Below are 10,779 nucleotides of genomic sequence, written 5' to 3' on the forward strand. Positions count from 1 at the left end.
TTTTTTTTTTAATATTATGCTCAAAACGATGTCGTTTTGGGTTAGGTGGTGATGTAGTTTTGAAGTGCAAAACGGTGTAGTTTTAGAGTCTAAAACATCGTAGTTTTGGTTGAGGGTAAAATGGGTATAAAAAGTCAAATTGCTTAACTTTAACGTTAAAATGATCCAAAGTGAGAGCAAACCAAAGTTCAGGGGGCCTAAGTGAGAGTTTTGAAAATTCATGGGGTACTTGTCAAAATGGCTGAAAGTTCAGAAGAACTTTATGAAGTTTCCCTTAAAAAAAATTATTGAAAATTTTTATCAGGAAGAAAGTGCATAAGTAACAAAAATAAAATCTTACCACAAAATAAGACCCAAATCCCAAAATGCTGGCAATTATAATGGGTTGATTGGCCTTTGAGAAGAAGGGTCATCCTCTCCCACTCACATTTTCCCTTGCATTTGAGCTCTCTCAATTGATTGAAAATGTCTCAATGCCATCACAATTATCCATTACACATGGATTACGCATTTGAACATCGTATGATTGCTGAGGCATTGGACGTTTTTAACGCGGGGGGGGGGGTGTTCCTTTTCATCTCTTAATTGGAAGCTTATGGGACCTATGCCTATAAAGTAGAGGTAGTCCTTAGGGTCAATTTGAATTTCGGATTTCAAAACGTGCAACTTGAAAGTAATGATTTCAAAATGTATAATTTAAAAACGCAATTAAATATGTAGTAAAATTGTAGTTTAGCCTTTAAAATTGTGCATTTTAAAAATTTAAAACCCACATTTTTAATCATTTTCAAATCGCAATTTTTTTAATCATTTTCAAATCGCAATTTTTTTTTAAAAAAATGAACTCTCAAACAATACACCTTATGCGATTTAGTTTAAAATTATATTTTTGGTATGTGAAATCGCAGTACCAAAAGCACTCTTATACTCTCAATCCTTAATGCAGTTGGCAATTGATCCCAATATAATGAAGGTGATTGTAGTTTGTAATGCCTCAACGAGGACTTTGACAATACTTCTATTTATAACAAATTACAAGACATACACTTGGGTTTGAAATACAAATTTCAAACGTAATAAACTTAAATCAAAGATATGAAATACAAATTTCAAACATAACAAGCTTAAATCAAAGATAAATTTGTTGACGGTATAACACTTTGAATATTAGATAAGATATTATCTAATATCTCATTTAACTTGGTAGAACAAATGTATGTTAAGATTGGCACAAAGAGTTTCAAACTGGGTGGAGGCTAATGGCTTGGTAAGAACATCAGCAATTTGATTTTTATTCGATAAGAACTTGACGGTGAGCGACTTCTGAACTAAAATATCATGAACAAAATGATGATCAATTTCAATGCATTTTGTGCGGGCATGAAAGGCCAGATTTGATGTTAAGTACGTAGCACCAATATTATTACAATAGAGAATCGGTGCCGCCAAAAGAAAAACACCAAGTTCTCGGAGTAGTGATTGAATCCAAAGTAATTTTGCAGTAGCATTAGCAAGGGATTTGTACTCAAATTCAATACTAGATCCGGAGACTGTAGGCTGCTTTTTGAAAGACCAAGATAGCAGATTTCCACCAAAAAAAACATACAATAGCCCGAGGTAGACTTCCTATCATCAGGACAACCTGTCCAATCAGTATCAGAAAATACTACTAATTGAGAGGAGAGACGAGGCTTGATGAGCAGACCATAGGCAATGTCAAGTCATGTTATAGATAAGTATTGTAGTGCTCCAACAGTGCAGCGATAAATAGTGAGATCAGACATGGAGATACCATCAAGTTTGCTAAGTGAGTTGCAGCGGACATGGGAGAAGAGTTGGGTTTTGCAAAAACACCCCTCAACTTTACCTTCTATCAAAAACACACACACAACGAAATATAAGCGTGACAGGGTAGGAAAAGAGATTTGTGGCTCACCCACTAGAGGATTCTAGCTCAAACTCCTAAGAAATCCTCTCTTCCTATTTCTCTCTCTTTGGATGCTAGGGCACGCACCAAATGGTTCCCTAGGGCTCATAATAGTGGTATCAAAGACCCCCAACCGCATTTGTGTAGTGTTTGCCTTATTTGATTTGCATACAGATTGTCACTGTTCGGACAGTCTTTAGATCAATTGGACATTTTGCTGATGTGGACTGTTTCGACGATGACCAAACGTCTTTCCTATTTTTCCGTTACCGACAATGCGAACCATATTTTTAAGAGGGGATTATAAAAAAATAAATTTTCTCCCCTTCATGGGATTTGTGACTAATCCGATTCTAGTATAAACACATAGGCACTAATTAAGGTGTCCTAAATTCTACTTTAGTGTGGGATATTACATAAGATGCAGCGCATGGGTATCAAGTGACTCTCGATCGAGGCTCTCAGGTACTATTTTTGTATTATTTGACGACCCTTATTGATCTAGCAAACGTTGAAATTGAAAAAAAAAACTTTATAAAATATGACTTAATTTGTAGCCATTTGAATAACATTCCAAATGTCACAAGAAATTGGAGAGTGCTAGGCTCACAAATAAATTTTACAGAAAACTTTTACAAACTGATGTGGCACAACATGATTAGGTTTTTCAAATTTTGAACTTATCTTATATCTAATCATTTTGTGCCACATCAGTTTATAAATTTTTTTTTGTAAAATTTATTTGTAAGCCTAGCATTCCTCCAAAAAATTTGTCTTTCATCTGACATTCTTAATTATTACACGGACTGCTCTAAAATTGGCTGCAGCAAAGAGAAAGATACTCGATTCAAGATAAATCACATTCTCCCAACTAATACGTCAAATATTCTGATAATTGTGATAGCAAATCAACCGATCAAAGCTGTGATCAAAATGAACTTCTTTGTTCCTTATTATTTATGACCTTTGTACATCATCAAATGCTTATTTCATGAGACGGCTGGTTGAAAATGGATTAATTATTTCATGACTATTTAGTTCTCATTAGGGTTATTTTGTGTACACATATTGGAAAAGACATGCACTACATTTTGCACATTATTTGGGTTAACTACTATAATGAGAGCTTTTCTTTCTTCTTATTCGTTTATTTTTACTCTTAATTTGTTTGCGGCGGCTTTCGCACGCGTTGACAGCTCAATCCGTTGCTTGTTCAACTTCCGAACTGCATGGACAATAGATTGGAATGGTCTTTGATTGCTTATTGTAACTTTGGACGGCTTAGAAGAATGTTATAATTAAGTGTTTAATTAATATATATAGTCTACCTTGAACATAACTATACTAACAGATGAAGAGATGTAAGAATTTAAGAATTTGACCATTTACATCTTTGGAGGGTTTGAATAGTTGGTTTTCAAAATGCCTTACGATTACAAAAAGGGTTTTCAATCTCTTGAAATATTTGAAAAGGTAAATAAAGAGAGAGGAAACAAGCTGATCGTTTGATTCTTAGGCTGACCTGTGTAAATAAGGGGAGTGTATTTTCACTGCTTAATTCTTGTTGATTTAGGGTTTGTTTGGGTTTGCAATTTCAAAAAACGTTATTTAAAAATAGCAATTAATTTTAAAATGTACAATTTGAAAACTTGATTTTTAAAATTGCAGTTTTGCTTTTAAAATTGTGCGTTTTCAAAAAAATTAACGTCACATTGCCTACAACTTGAAAACACAGATTTTTTACGTTTTCAAATCATAATTTTTAAAAATCGCAATCCCAAACAACTCATTTTCTGGGACTTGGTTTAAAATCACATATTTTGTGTACGAAATCACAATGCCTAACATACACCCACTATTTTATATTTCACTTTGATGATTTTTATGATCATACCATCTAGCCTATACTCTCAAGTGTACACTCTCTGACGTGACAGTGAAAATCACCATTGCATTCAAAATCTAATAGTAATCTATCCAAATTCAATAATGATTTTCGATACCACACCAAAGAGTGTGGGCTTGGAAATGCACGTAACTAACATTTCTCAAAAAATAATATATGTAGCAAAAGCCAAAAGAATAAAAAATAAAAACATATGTTTCATATAAATAAATAAATCAGAGCCATTAATCTATTACACTTATTTATTGGAAATCAATTGCTTATCTCTCTTTAAGGCCAAAATATATAGAATTATTATTTTTTAACTTGTAAAACTCAAAGAGCTACGTATCAATATCCAGGCATCTCCCTTGTGTTTTGGTATAGGCTGATGGAATGAGAGTGACAACACCAGGAGCAACCAAATGGCAACATCTCTCCTCATGCTTCGCTATAAATACACCAAATTCTTCGTCATTCTTCACCAATATTCTGAAATGGCCAAGCCACAAAAACTCACTACTCTTCTATTCTTTCTAATGGCTTTTGTGATGCACTGCCATTCCCAAGAGCGGAAGGTAAGTAACTTGAACCTCTTATCGTATGCATAATTACTCTCATAATTAAGTTTAAGTGCTTTTCATTTGTTATTGCTATCAATATATGCTTCTAACATTGAATGATACAATTAATTCCCATTTGGTAAATGTTTTATTCATGAGGAAACTTTACTAACACCCTCCGAAGTATAAGCGATTTTACAATTATAACTTCAAAGTTTAAAATTTTGTAATGCTGGTATTTCATGTTTCAGATACTAACATTGCAAATTTTAAAATCATTTATACTTTGAGGGTTGCAAGTGAATTTTTCCCTTTATTCATTATGCATGGCACAGAGAAAAGAAAAAAAGGATTTGGATACAAAGAATCATACTCTTAGGAAACTTTACTTAAAACCCCTAAACTATTACACGTTTTGAGAAAATCCCATAAATTTTAAAAGCTCTCAGTTTTACCCCTCAAATTTTCAATTTCATGCAATCTACCCCCTTGGGTCAAAAATTGATATTAAATCCTAACGGAAACGAGTAAAAAGACCAAATTACCCTTCAATTTTCCCTTTTTCTTTTTAAATTTGGAATTTTATAAAAATATAAGGGGTATAAAGATCATTTTATCACTTTTAACGTTTAGAAACTAACAGATGAGGTGCATTGAATCAAATTGAAAGTTCAGGAAATAAAATTGAGAGTTTTTAAAATTTGAGAATCTTCTCAAAACGCATTGTAGTTCAAGAGTAATCTTAAGCGAAGTTTCTTCTGCTCGGAACTTTTGAGTGAGTTTTGTTTCAAATGCAGGTCCATGTTGTGTACATGGGAGAAATACCAACGGGCGAAAATCTCATGGAATCGACGCCTTACTACATGCAGTGCTTGGAAAAGGTTCTTGGAAGGTACTGCACGTATAATGGAATTATATATATATAGTTTACCAAATGAATAATTTCAGACAATAATAATAGTTTTTGTGAAGCCATGCATTTGGGTGATTATTTGGTACCTAGCTAACACTTTTATTTGCAGTCCCGAAGCTGCAAAGGAGTCACTAGTTTACAGTTATGGTCGGAGTTTTCATGGATTTGCAGCGAAACTGTCGGATGAAGAAGTTGCAAGATTTTCAGGTGAGATTGCCATCATGCGCGCATGAAAATGTTTTCCTATGTTAATCGATCTGCATGAATTAATTAAATCGATGTTCCACTCATGCAGAGATGAATGAAGTGGTCTCTGTTCTTCCTGACACCATGTTTCAACTTCACACAACAAGATCATGGGACTTCTTGGGACTAACTGATGATCAATCCCACCATGTTGGAAGTTCTGGAGGAGATGTAATTATTGGAATACTAGATTCAGGTAGAAATGTGAAACTCCAATATTGCAAGATCGATCTTTAAGTGCTTTTGGTCTTAAATATTAATTTTTCTCTTCAGGAATCTGGCCAGAATCAGCTAGCGTTAGTGATGAAGGATTTGGTCCTCCACCGGAAAAATGGAAGGGGACTTGCCAAACTAACAAAAACTTCACCTGTAACAAGTGAGCAACCTCTCTTATTTGACCTTCTGTCATTTATATTTGAAAACGCGACTTTTGGAAATGCAGTTTACTTTTTAAACTCGTATGTTCTAAAAATGTACATTTTTACGTGCGATTTGAAAACCTATGCTATGTTTGGCAGCCACTTTTAATTTTTTTTACATCTTGTCAAAACTACTTCTCTTACAAAAGTCAACCTCTTATTCCACATTTATATCACATTGATTCCTATTATTATGCAAACAAATAACACAAAAAAGAATTTACCAAGCACCCAAATAAATTTTTTTACGTTTTCAAATCGCAATTTTTAAAGAAGTACTCTCAAACAATATATTTTTTGTGATTTAGTCTAAAATCGCATTTTTTGTATGCGAAATTGCAGTGTCATTCACACTCTTATGGTCCATTTGGGAGTACGTTTGAGAAGCCTAAAAGTGTGTTTAAAGGAAAAAAAAAAAAAAAAAAAAAAAAGTACTCGTTTGGTAAAAAATTTAAAAACGCTTTTATGGGTTCAAAAAACTTAAAAATGGTCAAAACACACTTTTGACAAAGCTTAATATAAACATGAAGCTTTTGCCAAAAAAAAAAAAAAATTGACTTAAAAGTTCTATTTCTCAAATATAATTTCAAACATGAACTTAATCTTAGTAGAATGGCTCATGAAATGGCTGAAATTTTTGCAGCAAAATCATCGGAGCTAGATACTACAACAGCCTAAATATATATATTCCGGGAGACAGATTCTCCAAGGGATTCGATAGGACATGGCAGTCATACTGCTTCGATTGCAGGTGGTAGAGAGGTAGAGGGAGCAAGTTACTTCGGCTTAGCTGGGGGGCTTGCAAGGGGTGGAGCTCCTGATGCAAGAATCGCCGTGTACAAAGTTTGCTGGTCTGGTGCTGGGTGCTATTCTGCTGACATCCTTGCTGCTTTTGATGATGCAATTGCTGATGGGGTGGACATCATATCACTTTCTATCGGACAACCTTTTGTAACCCAATATTGGGGAGACCCATCAGCGATTGGATCTTTCCATGCAATGAAACGTGGGATATTGACCTCAGCTTCTGCTGGAAATTTTGGACCAGAAAGAGCAGCCGTTGAAAATTACGCACCCTGGTTACTCACTGTGGGAGCCAGCAACATTGACAGGAAATTTGTGTCCCACTTGGTCCTTGGAAATGGACAGATATTTATGGTAAGGGATTGTTCGATAATAAAACTTAGGCTCCGTTTGTTTGAACGAACAAAATAATCCCCTTTTTTGAAAAAAAAAGAAAAAAAAAAAAAAAAAAAAAAGGGGGAAGAGGGGGGGGTTATTTTTTGCTTTTTGTTTGCAATTCTGAAAATCGTTCAAAAAAAATTTTTGGGATTTGGATCGTATACAAATTATCAAATATTTTTTATATTTTCATATAACTTGAAAAGCTGCGAGGAAGAGAAAGATGGCAGAGATGAGTTGTGTAGGAATAGAGCGTGTGAGAATAAAAGGCCTTCGAAAGTGGGATTGAAATCGAGTGTCATTGCTTGCAATTTGGGCAAGCAATTGTGAAAGGGTTTATGAAGCCTACCTGTTTGGGCAGTGTTCAGCCATTCGGGCAACTCAAGACCCCTCTAGAGTGTGGAAGAGTGGCGAAAAATAGTTTATGCAGATGAAAAGTATCAATCATATTATGCATTTTAAAGGTTATTTTCCTTGGTCAGCTAAAAACATTTTCAAGTTTGACCAACATTTTAAGCAGCGCCAAACACTAAAAAAAATATGAAAAACCTTTTTGAAAAAATATTTTATTTTTAATTGGTCCCAACCTATAGCTGACAAGTTGCTCCTTTTTTCGCGTTAAAGGGATCTTCCATAAATAACTTTAAGGGGGTGTTTGGCATATGGGATGGCCTAAACACTGCAGTTGATGTAGATTGATGTAAAAAAAAGTAATAATGTTTGGTATAAAAAAAATGAAAAAGTGGTATGAAAAAAGTGAAAAAGTTTTGTTTTGTAGTGATTTTTTTATTTGAATAATAATAAAAAGTGAATGATTTGAAATTAAAAGTGAAAAAATTAGAATGTTTTGATGTTGATTTTTTTGGGAAATGGTGATGAACAGTATTTGGGCCAACCCCATCCCCGTTACCAAACAAAGCCTAACTACAATGGGACCTTGTATCGTTTGGTGTGGGGTGGAGATGCTGCAAACTATTCTGCCTATTACAGCCCTCTATATTCAACTTCTTGCTATCATGGGTCACTGGACTCCATCAAAGTGCAGGGTAGCATTGTTCTCTGTGATGATCGGTCTGATGGTTCTGGTGTTATCAAGGCAAATGGAGCTGGCATCATAATGCCTAGTCGACCTATTGATAATTTAGCTGCTCCTTTTCCTCTGCCAACCATATTCATCAGCAGAGAAGACATTGCCAAAGTGCTGGAGTACATAAGATCTTCCAAGTAATTAATCAATCAATCATCAAACTATTTCTTAACATATTTTTCACATTATTAATTCAACAGATGATAATAATGATGATATGATGATGATGATCACCTTCTCAGAAATCCACAAGCTAATATATTGGTAAGTGAGGCAATAAAGGATATCACAACTCCCTATGCTGCTACCTTTTCATCTAGAGGCCCCAATCTGATTGATCCTGACATTCTCAAGGTAAACAAAATTTTACTAAGTTTAATTTACTGCTTTGAAGATATAGATTTCTGAAACTGATCAGCTTCTGGAATGTTGAAAATGATCAGCCTGATATCATTGCACCGGGTGTGAATATCCTTGCTGCTTGGTCTCCCATTGGAAGCGCTTCAATTTACAGAGGCGACCCCAGGAGTACCGACTACTTTGTAGACTCTGGAACATCAATGTCTTGCCCTCATGCAAGTGGAGCTGCAGCTTACGTCAAGGCTGCTCACCCAAGTTGGTCTCCTGCAGCAATCAAATCTGCAATCATGACCACAGGTAAAAAACAGAGTTTTTTATTTTATTTTTTAAAAAAAAAAAAAAAAAAAAAAACTTTCCTTTTGCTTTGAGACCAAACTGTAAGAAGAGAAAATAAAATGCTCGTAAGATGCGTTATTGAGTCACTTTTTTCAGAAATTATTAACTAATTCTAATGAATTGGTATGCACTAGGTTACAACAAATATTTGTCAATGATATATGTTAAGAAATAATCCCATGTCGTATGTGGATAAGACCTTTGGCATGTTTATAAGGAATGGAAAATCCTCTCCTATTGAACAGGTTTTATGGGATGAGTTAGGTCCACCAATTTCTTCATGGTATCGGAGCCTACCTTAGAACAAATTAGGCTCACACTACTTACCCCACCCCGTGTTGATGGTGAATAATCTCACATTGCCTGTAAATAAGACTTTTGGCATGTTTATAAGAAATTGACAACTCTTTCCTATAGAACCGGTTTTATGACATGAGTTAAGCCCACGAATTTCTTCAATATATATATTAGAGCCTATTAATCTTCTGTGGTTTAGTTGCATTTTACACAAAACGAAACCAAACAAGAACACCCTCAAACCAAAAATAACAGTGTGCCAAGTCATCTAGTGCTTCACATTGTACTAGAACATACATACAATTGCATTCACTTAAACATTGCTTATTATAAAAAGCAATAGATAGTTTGGTGGGAGCTAGGCCTGGTAAATGCCAACTTGACTTTTTTTTTCTTTTTTTTCTTTTTTTTCAAATTGTTTTAACAAACAATCGTTTAACCTATCTTGTTTTATTTTGAATATATATATATATATATATATATATATATATATTACTTGTTATTTACTTCTTTAGGTATTATTAGTCTACTAGGTTTACCTTTTCTTATTCTACTAAGTTTGCCTTTCCTTAATCTATTAGGTTACTTGCCTCTCTATAAATAGAGGCCTCTGTATTCATTATTATTATCAGAGTCAATACAATGTAGGCCATTGTGTGCTTTCGCTCTCTCTCTCTTTCTTCCGCTTCTAATATATTATCCAATATATTTAACATGGTATCAGAGCCACCAATAAACGTCTTTGACGTTTTGCGGCGCCGCCAGTGTTATCCGGCGAATCATTCTCTCTTCTCCTCACGGTTCTCTATCTTCTCCTCGAGGTTTTCAGTGTATCACTATACCGCTTGAAAACCCGGAAGACAACCGTCCCAGAGCCGCCGCACACAGCCCCATCGGAGCTTCCACGCGCTGCCCAAATTTTTGGCAATTCCGCCAATGCCCTTCCGCCACCAGCCACCACGGTGGTCCGATCACTTCTCCAAGGCCACCGATCGATAGCTTTCATATCGGTGATTCCAGAACAAGTCCCATATCCTCCATACGACGCCGCACGCGCCTCCATGCGCCTATAGAAGTTCCGCACGTCAGATCCACGCGCCAAGACCACGCCGCCTTGGTACACGCGCCATCGCACCAGAGTGCCACATCATCAGCGCCATGTCAGCTCTATGCGCCACGTCAGCCTTGTGGCACGTCAGCCCTATCTGCCATGTAAGCACCTTGACATGGTTGACTTTTGTAGCGTTGACTTTGACTGTTGACCGTTGACTTTGACCACTGAAAAAGTTGACCAGGTGTTTTCTACTCAATTTTTCGTCCTGATTTCAAATTTGTGGTCTATTTTTGCTTTTGGCATCTCTATATGGCAGAAAACAAGACTCTTCAAATTTAGGCGTTTGTTTTATGCGGTTCAAGTTGGTTCATGCTTGTTCAATTCGGTTTTATAGCCTGTTCTTTGGCGCAATTCAATCCGGTTCATTCTTCTTGCGGATGGCACTCTCGGGTCAGACCAATCTTTCCTTAGGTCCATGGGTTTTCGGGCCAAAGAAGCCCCTTTCAACCG

General features: G+C 35.6%; 1 pseudogene; it reads left to right on the top strand.

Annotated features, from left to right (window-relative positions):
• Positions 1-4,309: 4,309 nt before the first annotated feature.
• LOC132190987 (subtilisin-like protease SBT4.3) lies at positions 4,310-9,093 on the top strand (annotated as a pseudogene).
• The last annotated feature ends 1,686 nt before the right edge of the window (positions 9,094-10,779 follow it).

This window comes from Corylus avellana, chromosome ca8 (assembly GCF_901000735.1).
Source record: "Corylus avellana chromosome ca8, CavTom2PMs-1.0".
In the NCBI taxonomy this organism is placed as follows: domain Eukaryota; kingdom Viridiplantae; phylum Streptophyta; class Magnoliopsida; order Fagales; family Betulaceae; genus Corylus; species Corylus avellana.